The sequence below is a fragment of the Lynx rufus genome, unplaced genomic scaffold (assembly GCF_022079265.1).
Source record: "Lynx rufus isolate CCGP_SWC_20201006 ecotype Redwood Valley unplaced genomic scaffold, mLynRuf1.p SCAF_4, whole genome shotgun sequence".
Classification (NCBI taxonomy): Eukaryota; Metazoa; Chordata; class Mammalia; order Carnivora; family Felidae; genus Lynx; species Lynx rufus.
Window position 1 is genome coordinate 137,852,901 of NW_025814856.1, and position 17,783 is coordinate 137,870,683.

The window sequence follows — 17,783 nt, forward strand, 5'->3', positions numbered from 1 at the left end:
TTGTACATTGCAAAGTTGCTACGAGAGAGAGAGAGAGAGAGAGAGAGAGAGAGAGAGAGAGAGAGAGAGAAGAGCTTAGGTGTCCTTACTGGAAAAAAAAAAACAAAACAAAAAGTAACTAAGGTGATAGATGTATTAACTAACTTTATCATGGTAATTATTTATAATATATACATATATACAGCCATCATGTGATATACCTTCAACTTATACAATGCTGTATGTCAATCGTATATCAATGAAGCTGGAAAATAAATAAATATTTTTTAAACAATTGAAGAATTTTTAAGAATTGTTGATAAGATTAAACCTTGATAGGATATAGCTTAGCTTACCTGCTTTTTTCCAACTTGGATATCATAGTTTTGACTTCTGTAGTGGTGATTTTATTTTTAAATTTGGTGTTTTTTTTTAACTTGGGGTTTACTAAATATGAAAAGTGCTTTTACACACTGAGAAATTATAACTGTATTGGACAGTTAAACATGCAAGAATACTGAATTCTATGTAATAGATTTTAATTGCCTTATACCTGAAGATTTAGCAAATAAGTGAATATAGTTTGGTTACATCACTTACTACAATAATAATAGGAGATCCCAGAACCAGAGTGCTCACTGTATACCAAAATCTGTTTTTAACCCAGTAAATAAGTTAGCTTCTTTAACATAAAAGGTAGTCCTCTGATTTGTATAATATTATATTATTCCCTTGTCTCAGAGGAGGAAAATTAAATGAGGAGAGGTTGAGTAACTTTCATGAGGTTGCACAGTTGATACATAGTTGAGCTTAGATTAGAAGTCCACAATCTGGATTCAGGTCCTTGTTTTTATTCTTCACAAATCATACCAAATGTTCAAAGGGGTTAACAATATATGAAAAATTCAAAAAAGTCTACTTTATTATTAAATTCTTTGCACAGAGTAAATATTCCAGGAATTCTGTCAAATTGACTTTCATTGATAAGCTTAAAGAAGACTATTTTATAACAGCAAAAGCTTGAGTATAAAGTGAGGTATTAAAGCTGAAACTGATTCAAGAAATTTGGTGATAGGAATACATTAAAACAATGGGTGGCAACTTGAAGTGAGAAGGTCTCAGGTGGGATATCTTTGTTTGCTAAGGTTTGGGTTTGAAGCTGTAAATCTTCTGTTAACAAATATTTATGGAGAAGCTACCTGTTCCAGGCCCCCTGCAGAGCTGTGTATCACAGGCACATCTGTTAATGGAGAAGCACATCCATGCACAGAAACATACACATTCAGGGTTTCACAGAATTGCCTTTTCATTTATCTTTCAAATCCAGAAGGCATCATGTTGAAACTATCTGCTATAGCTCTATGAATATTACAGCACTTTTGGCAATCTAATATGCTCCCCAGAAATTTTACATGTCTTCTAGCGATAGTGTTTCCAGGATTGATAGAGAAGAAATATATACATGCCGCTTTGTTTATGTCCTGCATTTTGTCATTTATAGCCCCCCTATAGTCCTAAAATATAAGTCAGGTAGTTTTAGGTCAAGTAACTCATCTCTTAGAGGATAAAATGGAGGACTAAAAGTATAAAAATGATTTTTTTGGTCCCTACGTCTGTACTTCCAACCCTAATCATTTACCAGACTTCTATGTTACATTGCTCTATGAGAACCTCTGTAGAGCATACCTATTCAACAGTGATAAATGATACAACATCATTACAATGAAAAGTACAATACATATTCATTGTTTCATGCTTAATGCCAAGTGTTGTGTATACAAAGATGGAGGAAACAGAGTTAGTCCCCACTGTCAGGGAGCTTGCAGTTGGAACACTAAAGAACCACACAACAGCAAAATTCAGATCAGGAAGTCTGTTACTCAATTTCTATGAACACAAATAATCTTTATTATGATTTGTAGCTCTTCATGTGAACCTCTGTTAAAACATTTAATTATCTGACTTGCTATTGATGTATTTATATGTCAGTTGGCCTTCACAGAGTGTGTGCACTGTTGAATGGCAACACGTGCATATGCAAAGCATTGATAAATGTTATTTGAAATTAAATAAAATTAATATATTTCATTGTATAAGACAAACTACATTTTATTTCTAAATCACTAAGACTAATGAGTTTGGCCTCAGGAATATTCTAAACTCTAATAAAAGCAGCCTCATTCATATTCAAAGCAATAGATTTGTACTTCTGTGTTGTTTGCTATATTACAATTTTGTATTTTTGATGAATACTAAGGGACAGAACTAACAACCTTAATAATACCCTTATCTTACATTAGCTTATTATAAACAGGTGGGCTACTGTTGAGTTCTGGTAGCATTAGTTGTCAGGAAAATTGTCCCTAAAAACTTGAAGAAAGTTCTCGGTGAGTGACTTATATTTAAGGATCAGGCTCATTTATAGTAGTAAATTTAACTCACTAGGCAGTGACTATCAAACAATATATTTTTACTGTTGGGGAATCTAATAATAGAATCACAGCCCTTCCCAGAGAGAGTATATACATATTCTTTAATAATTCAGTTCTGTCCTACAAAGTTGTCTGAGTCATATATCTATTTACATATAAAGGAGGTAAACAGAATTGATTCTACAAGAATTAGCAAATCACCACTTTCAGTTTCTACAGAAGGTTGAGGAGGCCAGGGGAATGTTCTTTGGAAAGAGTTGTTAACGCGCTAGATTCTTCTCTTCAAACAGGCAAGAAAATGATGGTTCCTCCCATCTCCTCAAATCAGAAAGGTGCCTGAAATGAAATACTCAATAAAAATCGACATATGTACCCTGGAGTTTGAGGAACAAAGGGTTTCATGTTTGACTTAACATGGTTGAAAAGCCATAAGCTGTGAGTGGGCCTGCCTCTGCCTGCAGTTGGGCAAAAGGAAGTGCTTACAGTTGCCTTTTCATTGGGCAAAGTAGGAGTCTCTAGGGGCTAGTTTCTGTAGAGGGGAGACAGACATGAATGGCTTATCTCAGAAGGATCTCATCCAGGACGACAAAGATTTCCTAATGGAATGGTGGAAGACTGGAAGCCAAGAGGATACAAAAATAATTGTAAATGACTAGAGTAGAGGGCAGAGAGGCATTATCTGCTCCAAAGCAAATAAATACATTCAGAAATTTTCAGCTGGAATGGCAGAGGCATCTTCAGAAATCACCCACCAACAGGGGCACAGTCATCATATAGGAACACAACACTTTGCCTCACATTATTTTCCCAGCCTCACCTATCTCTCATCTAGACACTGGAAGAGTCAGAAACAGCAGTAAGTGAGAGAGATTAAGTACAGTGAGAATAGGGAAGAGACCAGCCAACTCTCTTGCTACAGTTTCCCCAGCAAGTAAGTGTCCTGGCTGTATAGAGAGGAAAGATTTAAATTGGAAAAGAACTGGAAATTTTGACATTATTCTAAATTCTATTAATTATTGAAATATGTTTTTATATGACTTTTAAAGACTGGGAAGAGAAACACTCTTAAAAGAGAAACACTCTTTTAATGCAGGGGCAGAAAAGGAGGAATCCAGAGAGTACTGAATGGGGAACAGTAGGGAAGATTAAAAGACGCTCCTTGTCCAATTTCTGAGCTAAAGCTGCTGCACAACTGAGAATGTCAAGGCCATCACCTTTCCAGAAGTACCACTTCACAGCAATAGGTGGAGTTTGAGCATTTATAATTATATAGTTCTCTTTTGTCAAACATACTAGGTCTTTAAAATCAAAATAGAGAATAGAGTTGAACATTTGACATATTTGGCTAAACTACATGCTATTACAACTATGTAGGCAGGAAAGGCCATAGATTTAACTCTAATTATCCTAGATTCTGAAATTTGTTAATCATATAGCTAGTTTAAAATTATTGGATGTGTTTACTTACTGTATTTGAAAATACAGAATTTGACAAATCAAAATATTTATTGTTTCCTATATCTAATTGTAATGTACACAGTAAAATTATGCCCTGTAATATATAATAACATGGACAAATTATAAAATATACACAGTATATTGGTTAGCAGAAAATCTGGAATCTAGTTGTTTTAGGGTTCAGTGAAGAGACAACAACTTCACAGTAATTGGCATAAAAAATATAGTATGGAGGGGCTCCTGGGTGTCTCAGTAAGTTAAGCATCTGACTCTTGGTTTCGGCTCAGGTCAGGGTCTCACAGTTTGTGAGTTCTATCCCTGAGTTGGGCTCTGTGCTGAGTGTGTGGAGCCTGCTTGGGATTCTCTCTCTCCCTCTCTGCCACTCCCCTGTTCTCTCTCTCTCTCTCTCTCTCTCTCTCTCTCTCTCTCTCAAAATAAATAAATAAATAAACTTTAAAATACACACACACACACACACACATATATATATATATATATATATATATATAATATACATATACATTATGGAGCATTAAGTAGCAAGAAGAGATTAACTATAAAAAACTGTAAAGAAGACAAATAAAAGCAGAAGCCATCATCTTTAGGACTAAGACATAGCCCCTAAGGAAGGTACAGGTTTGGAAGATACCCTCCTAGCTGCTAATCAAGGCCTCATTGCAGTAGGTACAGCTCTGGCCCTGGATGGCAGAGAAGTTTGCTGAAAATCCACAGGCCAAAGCTGGCAATCAGGAGTGCCCTTTGAGGCAGATTACAGACTGATCAGGAGGCCGCTCATAAGGGTGGTGCTGCTGGAATCTGGGGAGTGAGCCCCACTGGCTGCCTCCTATGCAGCTGATACATGGTAGGAGGAGAAGGAAGAAAACGGGCACTGCAGAATCAAATCCCTGTCTCCTCCAATGTCCCTCTGGCGCCATCTAGTGACAAAGCTGAACTAGTGTGTCACTACTTAGAGTTCAGAGGCAATAAAAAGGATTTGGACCTGAGAAGCAATAAAGTGATAACTGGGGTACCAACTTTATTATGGAAAATGTATAAAATCTGGAAGGATTACAGATGGACGGACCTATAGATAAGTAGAGATATAAAATATTTTCACATATAGGAAACCAAAATATGGCATAATGTTATAAATGATATATATTTTTAGTACAGACAATAGGGTGGGAGGTGTTACTTTTTTTTTTTTTTCATTTTGAAAATTTAAAAAGAAGTGAGAGCATGAGCAAGGACTACCACATCAGTTAGGTTTTCTATGAAATAAAATTTAATAAGGTGAACATCATTAGCAAAAAGTAGAATAGATAACTGGGAAAGTAAAATTATTTCAGACTGTGTCAGGAATCTCCAAATCTGACCCACTAACTTAATGAAAATTACTATAGCCAACCCATTATTTTCTCCACCAAAATTGCTTTCTCAAAGACCGTGTCTGAAAACATAGATCCAGTATGATTAATTTTCTGAAAGTGTATCTTGTTCATTTTATTTTTTTGAATATTTATTTATTTTGAGAAACAGAGGAAGAACATGGAGGGGAGGGGCAGATAAACGGAGAGAGAATCTCAAGCAGGCTTTGCACTGTCAGTGCAGAGCCCGACTTGGGCTCCATTCCATAAACCGTGAGATCTTGACCTGAGCTGACGTCGAGAGTTGGTTGCTCATCCGACTGAGCCACCCAGGTACCCCTGAAAGTATATCTCTTTTAAGCAGATGCTGTTACACTCTAAGAGTTGCTTAGACTGTGAGGATCTTTGCATATTTTTCTGCGCAGCCATATCCTATTAATGCAGAAGTTCTCTCTCCTAGGACCAGCAACATCAGCATCATCTTGGAACTTTCTAGAAAGTAAGTCCTCAGTTCTAACCCAGACCTCCAGAATGAGAAATACTGTTCATTGGGCCCAGCAGCCTCTGACTCCAGATTATCTCTGAGGTGATTCTGATGCATGCTAATGTTTGAGGATCACCGAAAGGTTTTGCTAAAATATTTTTTTTCACATTGCTCCAGATCTAGAGAACATTTAATGAACATCCCTTCTTAAAGGTCTATTTGAATATGTTTTATTATGAGGTCTAGTTCTTCTGGTAGAGCTTCCCATTCATTGCTATCATGTTCATTGAGCACATTGTGGATATTGCTATCTGGAATTATTATGTATGGCAAAAACAACAAATGCTTTAGCCTCCCTCTTTCAAGAAGAATGGTACAGTTTAAATATTTGGCGTACCGGGTATTTAAGCTTTTGCCACATGTAGCATTGAAGCAAATATCAGGATCAACCAGCTAATCTAATACAGTGATGTGTTAAAATTGGGCATTCCTGCGAGTTCAATTTTTTGTGCAAAAAATATCACTTTCAGAGATTTCTTTATATCCTGGAAGTATCATCCTACTGAATAGCATTTATTTTTAGTTGATAGTCAAATAGATATAAAATTCTGTAGGATAATAACATCAAATGATTTAAAGTAAATATTCTTGAAATGGATTCTCTCTTCTAGACCGCTTTTTTCCCCCTCTAACTTTGACTTTTAATTTAAAATATTTTATACCATTTACTAAGAAACTGCAGGTTTCAGGTAATGTTGCTGTTTATTGATGTATACATCTCAAGCATTATATTCAGAGCAGATCTAATGTCATAAAACATGTTAAACAATCTTCATATCTATATATGATTATAGGTAAAGTACTACTCTCTGAAGGTTTACTTCATCCTCCATGTTTATGATTTTGGACGGGAAAACTGACCAAGTTGACCCCCAAATCTGAGATGATATATATTTTTGGATGCTATGATTTCTATCCAGTATTACCTGCCCAGATTCTGCACTCTGGCGATGTGTGCACATACCCAGGAGACCGTTTGCACTCTGTCTAGCACTAGCTTCTCAGAGTAAAGGTTCAAGTCTTTGACTTACATTATTGGAAACTAAATATTTCACTTTATTTATTTATTTATTTATTTATTTATTTATTTATTTATTTCATTACTTACAATAAAAGGAAATATATATTTTCATAATAGTTGGTTGACAGTGAGACTGTTGGCCTGCATTATCAATTCTAAGGTGCTGAATTCTTAACAGATTCTCAATAAAGAGACACCTCCCTTCTCTTGTCTTTTGGATATGAAGGAAGAGAATTGCATTTTAGATTTTCATTCCATTTGTGTAGTAGCTTCTTGATTCAGCCACTGAGGCCACAAAGTTATGTTTCCATGGTGAGAATTCCTCTCTTGGCAGTTTTCAAGCATTTATAAGAATATTATTCTTCCTATGACAAAGGTTTTGAAGAATTTATTAGGAACCTATTGAGTGTTTCTAACTTACCTGTAGACAGATGAAGATAGCACACACTGAAGAAGAATTTGAATGTTAGCTGAATTCCCTTCTATTGTTCTTAGTGCAAGGGCTTGATCTTCTTTCCCTCCAACCAGTTTTCATTTACTGTCTGGATTCTAGTACCATATATTCCTCCAGAAGCATACATTTCTGCTTTTCTTGCAAAATATGTTTATCTTCACATATATTACTTATGCCACAACTATAAAAGTTCTTTCTGAATTAAATTCTGTACCAAACTGTCTTTAAAAAATAATTTGTTACATTTTATTGATAATTTCATGTATTATTTTTCTCCAGCTTAATGAAGTACGATTGACCAATAAAAAAGTGTATTTATTTAAATTATTTAAAGCAATTGTTAAGGAGTACAATATGATTATTTAATATTTATATATATTGTGAAGTAATTACATCAATTCAGTTAATGTAGCCATCACTCCACTTAGTTATCTTTTTGTTGTTGTTGAGAATGCTTTACATCTATTTTCTTAGCAAATTACAAGTATACAATACAATATTATTAACTATAATTACCTTGTTGTATATTAGATCCTCAAAATTTATAACTGAAAGTTTGTATGTACCTCTTAACCAACATCTCTCCATTTTCCCCACTTCTCAGCCCCTGGCAGCCATCATTTGAATATCTATTTCTAGAAGTTTGATTTTTTTCAGATGCCACAAACAAGTATAATTCTATATAGTATTTGTCTTACTGTGTCTGGCTTATTTTATGTATGTCTGGCATAATGTCCTCCATTATGCCATATGTTGTCACAAATGGCAGGATTTTCCTTTTTTTTATGGCTGAATAATACTCTACTGTGTGTATGTTTATATCTATATTTGCCATTTTCTTCTCGTGTATTCTCTTGATATCTTCTCATGCTGCAGTGTTTTCAAGATCATAGATGATTGTGGTAAATTGAATTTGGGATTGAGGAACATAATATTACTTCAACTAACTGATTGCAGTAGCATTTTTGTGCTTGTACTAGTACCAGAGAGTGCCAAAATAAAAATAAGAGAGCTTTGCTTGATATAAATATTTTCTTGAGTAGGAAATAAATGGTTCAAGAATAGGGATACTTCAACCTGAAACTATTACGACTCTCAGAGACATAATGTTTTAGGATCACTTATAAACTGGAAATGAGGAAATTCTTTAACCTTTATAGTGATTGGTTTTAACTATGGTAGTTTCCAATAGTAAGAGTTTGGTTGAAAGTGATTATCTTCTATCACGATAGGAAGATGAGTTAAGTTTTTGTTGTTGTTGTTTTCTTTTTTATGATTATCAGAGGTATTTACAAGAAATAATCCAACTTATCCTTCATTTTGTGTTCATAACATAAACTATTAAGTTTTCCTTATGTGGCTTAAGTGGTTTTGACTGCTCAAGGCATCTTGAAGTCTGGTCTCCATTTTATTTTATTTTAAAAAGATTCTTCTGATGTCTTTAAAGTTATAGATAACGTAAACCTTGGTACCTTAAGATTTCCTGAACTAAGTGAACATGTAGATCTCCATCTACAGCATTTACACTGTCTTACTAGGATCCCAATTTCTAAAAGGCATAAACAGTAGGCTCTGAGATGCCAGGGAGGATCACAAAAGCATAGTGTTCTCAATCTTTATCCCATTATCCCCTGTTTAAGGAAATCAGTTAAACAATTATTTCAACAAATACCCTAATCAAGGACTTATTTCTATGACTGTCTTTGTTTTTGCATATATAACATATATACCGTGTGCCAAGAGCTATGTCCAATGTTTTAGAAGTGTTATATTGTTTAATAACAATCCAATTAAAAATGTTTATTTATTTGACAGAGGGAGAGAGAAGAGAAACAAGAGAAGGGGCAGAGAGAAAGGAGAGAGAGAATCTCAAGCAGGCTCTGCTCTGCCAGTACAGAGACTGAGGCAGGGCTCAGTCTCACGACCATGAGATCATGACCTGAGCCGAAATCCAGAGTTGGACGCTTAACTGACTGAGCCACCTAGGCACCCCAATAACAATCCAGTTATTAAATATTTTATCAGAATACTGATGAATGGAAACATTAAGTAATTTGCCCTTGGCCACATAAATAGCAAGGAAAAGAGATAGGGTTTGAACCTCAACCATAAGTATTTTAGAGCTCATACTAAATTTTTAACAGCTTTATTAGGGATAATTAACATACAAACAAACAGACAAAAAATGCACATACATGTCTAATGTATACAAGTTGATGAGTGTGGACATGTATACACCTGTGATGTTATCATCACAGTCAAGATAATAAAACATATCTATCATCTTCAAAAGTTTCTTTGTGCTCACCTTTTATTGTATGAATGCTTAACATGAGATATATTCTCTTAACAAAATTTTAAGTGCACAACATTTTGTTAACTATAGGCACTATGTTACATAGCAGGTCTCCACAACTCATTCATCGTTCATAATTGAAACTCAATACCTATTGAAAAACAATGACCATTTTCTCATCCACGCCTGCAGCTCTGGCAACCACCATTCCTTTCTCTGCTTATATAAGTTTGACGATTTTAAACGCCTCATATAGGTGAAATCATATAATATGTGTCCTCCGAAACTGACTTATTTCACTTAACATAACGTGCTTCAGATTCATCCATGTGGTCACTAATGATTGGGCTTCCTTGTTTTTTAAAGCTGGATAATATTCCACTAACCATACTGCCTTTTTGAGAATGAAATACTGAAGAGGTAAGTTCTTCATCATCTCTGGAAGAACCTGAATCATCAGACAGTTATAGTTGTCATGGAAATTACTACCATGAAATTCTTTCACTGAAAAGCCAAAGTTGTGTGGGATGTCAGCATGTCTGATGTCAACATTTATGATTATTTTTTTCTTTCTTTTTTTCTTTTTTGCTATCCTGGTCTTCAGCTTTCATTCTAATTGTGACTTCTTTCTCCTTCTGTGTGGCCTTATTTGTGAGAATTTCCCTGTGTTTGGTGAAATTTTCTGTTGATATTTCTCAAACTTCATGCCTGTTTTTCCCACAGTATATATATTTTTTAATTTATATTTTAGTTGCCATACAGTGAAATATTGGTTTCAAGAATAGAATTCAGTGATTCTTCACTTACATACAACACCCGCTCATCACAAGTGCCCTCCTTAACACCCATCACCCATCTAGACCATCCACTCACCTTCTTCCATCAACCCTCAATTTGTTCTCTATCATTAAGAGCCTCTTATGGTTTGTTTCCTTCTCTTCTCTTCCCCCTGCCCCTTTACATGTGTTCATCTGTTTTTTTCTTAAGTTCCACATGTGAGTAAAATCATATGGTATTTGTTTTTCTCTGGTTGACTCATTTAGCTTAGCATAATACATTTTAGTTCCATCCACATCGTTGTAAATGGTAAGATTTCATTCATTTTGATTGCTGGGTAATATTCTATTGTATTTATATACCACATCTTTTTTACCTATTCATCAGTCGATAGACATTTGGGTTCTCTCCATAGTTTGGCTATTATTGATAATGCTGCTATAAACATCAGGGTGAATGTACCCCTTCAAATCAGTACTTTTGTATCCTTTGGGCAAATACCTAACAGTGCAGTTGCTGGATCATAGGGTAGTTCTATTTTTGGTTTTGTGAGGAGCCTCCATACTATTCTCCAGAGTGGCTGAACCAGTTTTCTTTCCTACCAGCAGTGCAAGAGGATTCCCCTTTCTCTGCATCCTTGTCAACCCCTGTTGTTTTTTGAGTTGGTAATTTTAGCCATCTGACAGGTGTGAGGTGGTATCTCATCATGGGTTTGATTTGTATTTCCCTGATGATGAGTAATGCTGAACATATTTTCATATGTCTGTTAGCCATCTGGATGTCTTCCTTGGTAAAGTGTCTATTCATGTCTTCTGCCCATTTCTTAACTGAATTGGTTGTTTTTTCGGTGTTGAATTTGATAAGTTTTTTATAGATTTTGGGTACTAACCCTTTATTAGATATGTCATTTACAAATATCTTCTCCCATTCCGTAGGCCACCTTTTAATTTTGTTGATTATTTCCTTTGCTGTGCAGAAGCTTTTTATCTGGATAAAGTCTCAATAGTTTATGTTTGCCTTTGTTTCTCTTGCCTTTGGTGACATGTCTAGTAAGAAGTTGCTGCGGCCAAGGTCAGAGAGGTTGCTGCCTGTGTTCTTCTCTAGGATTTTGATGGTTTCTGGTCTCACATTTAGAGTTTTCATCCATTTTGAATTTATTTTGGGGTTTGATGTAAGAAAGTGGTCCAGTTTCATTCTTCTGCATGTTGCTATCAGTTTTCCCAACACCATTTTCTGAAGAGACTGTCTTTTTTCCATTGGATATTTTTTCCTGTTTGGTCAAAGATTAGTTGACTATATTGTTGTGGGTCCATTTCTGTTTCTATTCTGTTCCATTGATCGATGTGTCTGGTTGTTATTGTTGTTGTTTGCCAGTACCATACTGTCTTAATGACTACAGCTTTGTAATATAACTTAAAATCCAGAGTCTTGATGCCTCCAGTTTTGTTTTTCTCTTTTAGGATTGCTTTGGCTTTTTGGGGTCTTTTGTGGTTCCATACAAATTTTAGAATTGTTTGTTTTAGCTCTGTGAAGAATGATGGTGGTATTTTGATGGGGATTGCATTAAATGCATAGATTGCTTTGGGTAGTCTAGGCATTTTAATAACGTTTGTTCTTCCAGTTCATGAGCATGGAATGCATTTCCATTTCTTTGTATCCTCTACAACTTCTTTGTAAATCTTCTATAGTTTTCAGAGTAAAGATCTTTTACCTCTTTAGTTAGGTTTATTCCTAAGTATCTTATTGTTTTTGGTGCAACTAAAAATGGGATCATTTCCTTGATTTCTTTTTCTGCTGCTTTATTATTGTTGTATAGAGACACAACAGATTTCTGCATATTGATTTTATATCCTGCAACTTTGCTGAATTCATGTATTATTTCTAGAAATTTTTTGTGGAGTTTTTCAGGTTTTCTACATAGAGTATTATGTCATCTGAAAATAGTGAAAATTTGTCTTTTTCCTTGCCAATTTGTATGCCCTTTATTTCTTCTTTGTTGTCTAATTGCTGAGGCCAAGACTTCCAGTACTATGTTAAATAGTAACGGTGACAGTTGGCGTTGGTGTCTTATTCCTGACTGTAGGGGAAAGGCTCTCAGTTTTTCCCCATTGAAGATGTTATTAGTTGTGGGTCTTTCATATATGGTCTTTGTTATGTTGAGGTATGTTCCATATACCCTTACTTTGCTGAAGGTTTTTATCAAACATGGATGCTATATAATGTCAAATGCTTTTGCTGCATCTATTGACAGGATCATATAGTTTTTATCTTTTCTTTAATTAATGTGGTGTATCATATTGATTGATTTGTGAATATTGAACCAGCCCTACAGCGGAGGAATAAATCCCACTTGATCATGGTGAATAGTTATTTTAATGTACTGTTAAATTCGACTTGCTAGTATCTTGTTGAGAATTTTTGCCTCCAGATTCATCAGGGATATTGGCCCCTAATTCTCTTTTATCGTGTGGTCTTTTCTGGTTTTGGAATCAAGGTACTGCTGGCTTCCTAGAATAAGTTTGGAAACTTTCCTTCTATTTCTACTTTTTGGAACAGCTTGAGAAGAATAGGGATTAGCTCTTCTTTAAATGTCTGGTAGAATTCGCCTGGGAAGCCATCTGGCCCAGGACTCTTGTTTGTTGGGAGATTTTTGATGACTGATTCAATTTCTTTGGTGGTTATGGGTCTGTTCAGCTTTTCTGTTTCTTCCTGTTTCAGTTGTGGTAGTTTGTGAGTGTCTAAGAATTTGTCCATTTCTTCCAGATTGCCCAGTTTGTTGGCATATAATTTTACATAATATTCTCTTATATTGTTTACATTTCTGTGGTGTTGTTTGTGATTTTTCCTCTTTCATTTGTGATTTTATCTTTGGGTCCATTCTCTTTTCTTTTTGATAAGTCTGACTAGGACCCTCTAGTACATTTTTAAGGAAAAATATATTTTATCTGCAAGTTGTTATATTTAAAACTGGGATTTTAAATGTGGATATCAATAGCTATTTATATATCAAGTCTGAGTTTTGATAGATGAAAAGAGGGATACAAGCATATAGACTCACTTGTAAGTGATGTTATTATTTATAACTTATGCTTTAAAAAGTGTTTTCATAGGGGCGCCTGGGTGGCGCAGTCGGTTAAGCGTCTGACTTCAGCCAGGTCACGATCTCACGGTCCGTGAGTTCGAGCCCCGCGTTGGGCTCTGGGCTGATGGCTCAGAGCCTGGAGCCTGTTTCCGATTCTGTGTCTCCCTCTCTCTCTGCCCCTCCCCCGTTCATGCTCTGTCTCTGTCCCAAAAATAAATAAACGTGGAAAAAAAAATTAAAAAAAAAAGAAAAAAAGAAAAATTTAAAAAGTGTTTTCATTATTAAAAGAGAAGGGCTGATTGATTTAGTATTCATACACTGATATTCCATACATCTGTACAAAATGATGGAGAATTTCTTTATATATTAAAATTTCTAATATTTTTGCACAAATTTATTTGTAAGATGATACTATATGTGTATTATTATGTGTCCTATAAAGGGTATAAAATATCCATTATTGTCCACAAAACTTAACAACCATAGTTACTTATTGGAAGAAGAACAACATTGATGAGGAACACAGACTGCAGAAAGACTTTACCATATAATTTAAAAATGTTTTTTGTTGATTGACCCAATAATTTCTTTAGAAATGTAAAATAAAATTTAAAAATAAGTATGGAAGAACAGGGATTTTGTTGTTGTTGTTTGTTTTTGTTTTTTTTAGAGAAAGGGAGAGAGAGGGTGTGAGTGGAGGGAGAGAGGGGCAGAGAGAGAGAGAGACTCAAGCAGGCTCCATGCTCAGCGTGCAGCCCAATGTGGGGCTTGATCCCATGACTATGGCAAGATGACCTGAGCTGAAATCAAGAGTCAGATGCTCAACCAACTGAGCCACCCAGGGTCCCTGGAAGAACAGTTCTAAGGAAGCAAGATCAGCTCAATAAAAACAATGCATAGAGAAGGGTTTGCTTTTTCAGATACGGATTCCTGTGGGAAAATTTTTCCAAAATGAGCACACCTCTATTATTCCCACACTTATCGTGCTATAGAACATTGTCACCACCAAAAAAAAAAAAAAAAAAAGGAAGTCTCTATTCCTCCTATCCATTACTTATCAGAAGGTAATCATTATTCTGACTTCTGTCAATAAAGATTAGTTTTGCTTGTTCGTGGACTTTTTATGACTCAATTAATATAATTTGCCCCATTTTGTATCTTGTTTCTTTAACTTAAAGTTAATGTCTATATGTAGAGGTAATTTGGTATTTCTCAGGGTTATAGAGAATTCAGTTGTATGGCTGTAGGCCACTTTATCCATTCTGCTGACAGACTTTTCTGGGTTTTGCAAATCATGCTGCTAAATATTTTTATACATATTTCAGTGTATTTCTAATGGACTAGCAGAACAATTGCTTGTTTATGGGGTTTGCATGTGCCAAGCTCTAGTAAATACTGCTAACATTTTGTAACTTGTTATACTATACAATTTACATTTTTGCCAACCCCTGCCATTTCATCACAGTTTACATTTCCCTGGTTATCTTGTTAATTAATTTTCTAACTTTAAGAATCACTGTCTTAGATGTATCTTTCTGCAAAGCGATGTGAATTTTTCTCTTTAAAGATATTTCTGATGAATGGATAAAGAAATTGTGGTTCATATATACAATGGAATACTACTTGGCAATGATAAGGAATGAAATATGGCCTTTTGTAGCAACGTGGATGGAATTGGAGAGTGTTATGCTAAGTGCAATAAGTCATACAGAGAAAGACAGATACCATATGTTTTCACTCTTAGGTGGATCCTGAGAAACTTAACAGAAGACCATGGGGCAGGGGAAGGGGAAAAAAAAGTTAGAGGGAGGGAGCCAAACCATAAGAGACTCTTAAAAACTGAGAATAAACTGATGGTTGATGAGGGGTGGGAGGGAGGGGAAAGTGGGTGATACTTATTGAGGAGGGCACCTGTTGAGATGAGCACTGGATGTTGTATGGAAACCAATTTGACAATTTCATATTTTAAAAAGTATTTCTGTTATTCTGTGTTATTATGTTCTGTGTTTACGGTTGTCATAAGTTTTTAAGAAGCTCTTATTAATAAAATATATGGGCTTAATATATTAATAAAATATATATCATATAATAAAATATAAAAGTTTGGGCTTAGGTTTTATTCTGTCATGTTACCTTGTGGGTTTTAAATATTTATACTTTTTATGTTTTTTACCATGTGTTTTCTTTTGTTTCTACTTTATTTTGATATATATTTGTATTAAACATCTTAAGTTTTATAGTGATATGTAGTAAATTTATCTTATTTTTAGGTTGTATTGAATAATTTCATATTATGAATAATGAGAGAACTAATATGTTTTATTTTTCTTTCCTCTTCCCTTCCTGTACAGTTGTTTCAATTAATAATACCATTAGCAAGTAGCTTATCTTTGTGATGTGCATATGCATACAGTTCTACTACTTATATCTTTTGAATGTTATTTTGTTGTATTTTGAAGTTATTATAAATGAGGAAGTCCATCTTCTTGCCTTCTTTCCATATACTCTCCTCTTCTCTAAGCAATTATTGGTATCTATAATCTCTATGTTGTTGGAACAGATCAATTTTTTAAAATTCCCACGTTTGTTTTAGTCTGAGTTTTAATGTCAGATATATTTAGTGCTCGTTGCTAATTCTTTTGTTGTATTGTTAACTGGTTGCCTCATGAAGTGCTATGGGAACATTTTCTGAGTTTTTTCAGATTTGAAAGTATGGCACAAAGTTTTCATGCAGAAGGGAAAGTTTGGCTAGATAGAAGGTCCTTTAATCCTTCAGTATTTTGTACCTGTTGCTCTACTGTGTTCTAATATTGAATATGGAAATTTAGCCATCCTAATTTTTTTCTTTAATAAATTTTTTGAATTTTGTCTTGAACACGGAAAGGACTTTTTTTTTCTTTTTCATTGAAGTCCATTAAGTTTACTAAATAATTTCTCAATGTATGTCATTCTGGGTCAATTTCCCCTGGTCCATAGTAATATGTAGATTCGATCTTTGTTTATTTCTTTTATTATGTGTGTATCTTTTCTCTGTACTCTCACTTTAGTTCCTTTTTTGAAGCCTTCATTTATGTGTACTGTCTTAGATTGGCTAAAACTATTCTGAAGAGATTAATATGTAAAATGGCTGCTGGAGTGGGCTCTTGGGATAAATACCTGTGAGAATTAAGGGAAAGAAGCATGATGAGCAAGTGGAAAAAGTTTAACCTCCGTTTCCAGAGAGGACTTAGCTAACTCAATGAGGCTGGAGCTAAATGTACTTTGGTATCTCTTCAGAATTGGGGTAACAAAACCTGGGCATTTATTCCTCCTCTGTGCTAAATCACTGGATATGGGCTACCCATGGAAGGAGGTAAAACTTAAGGTGAAGAAGTTTTCTTCAGCTCTTGCAATCTCCAAGGAGATCTAAGAGTATAAGGGCATCTTTCAGCAGAGTTCCCAACAGTTAGGGGAACAAGCCATTCATTTCTGAAGGGGGACTTGGGTGGCATATTGCAATATCAACCACAGACTATTTCTTGAAGTGCTTGGATTCATTTCTCAAATATGACCTGGAATAAGATCTTCTATGATCTCTGGGAAAGTTGGTAGGATAAAGTATAGCTCTCAGTGTTGCAGTTGATCTTGAGGCTATACTTGCTACTCTTCTACTCTATATTCTAGTTTTCCCTCACCCTTGCCATCAGTTCTGATTTCAGTGGCTTATTTGGTGGTGCTACCCATACTTTTAAAGCCTTTTACAGACCAAGATTGCTGCGCTCAAACATTTTACCAGCAAAATTACACCCATGTGACAAACTAAGGCCCCTTGGTCTCTGTTGTGTATAAAAACTCTTGCCCCTCTTGATAATTAGAGATAGTTATCCCTGCAAGATGGTTATTAGGACTCTTCTTGTCTATTCATCCCTTGGCACGAAGGGTCTCAAGTACTCATGTGACAACCATAGCTCACAGCTGAATGCTATTTCCTCTGATGAGAATATGTCTCTTTTGGAGACAACGACTTCTTAGCACATATGACCTAGAGTTGTAGCTTCAGGGATGACAAATTTCCTAGTTGTGTTTGTGAGAAGGATGGTATAAGCCATTTGTGTTTCCATACTTTTGTTACCAGACATGTGTAGTAGTCTACATATATAGACTTTTGTTACCAAATAAAACCATACATAGACTACATGTATATACTTTTGTTTCTATCTCTGGAAGGTGGCACTCTATTCATGTAAGATACACATCCATGCTGTCACTACAGCTATCCATTCAACAGTCTATATCGTTGCTTTACCTGACTGGCAGCTTCTGGATTGTATGATATGTGATATGACAAGTAAATCTCATAGATGTGGAAACCCTCCTGCTCTTCTTTTGCTGTC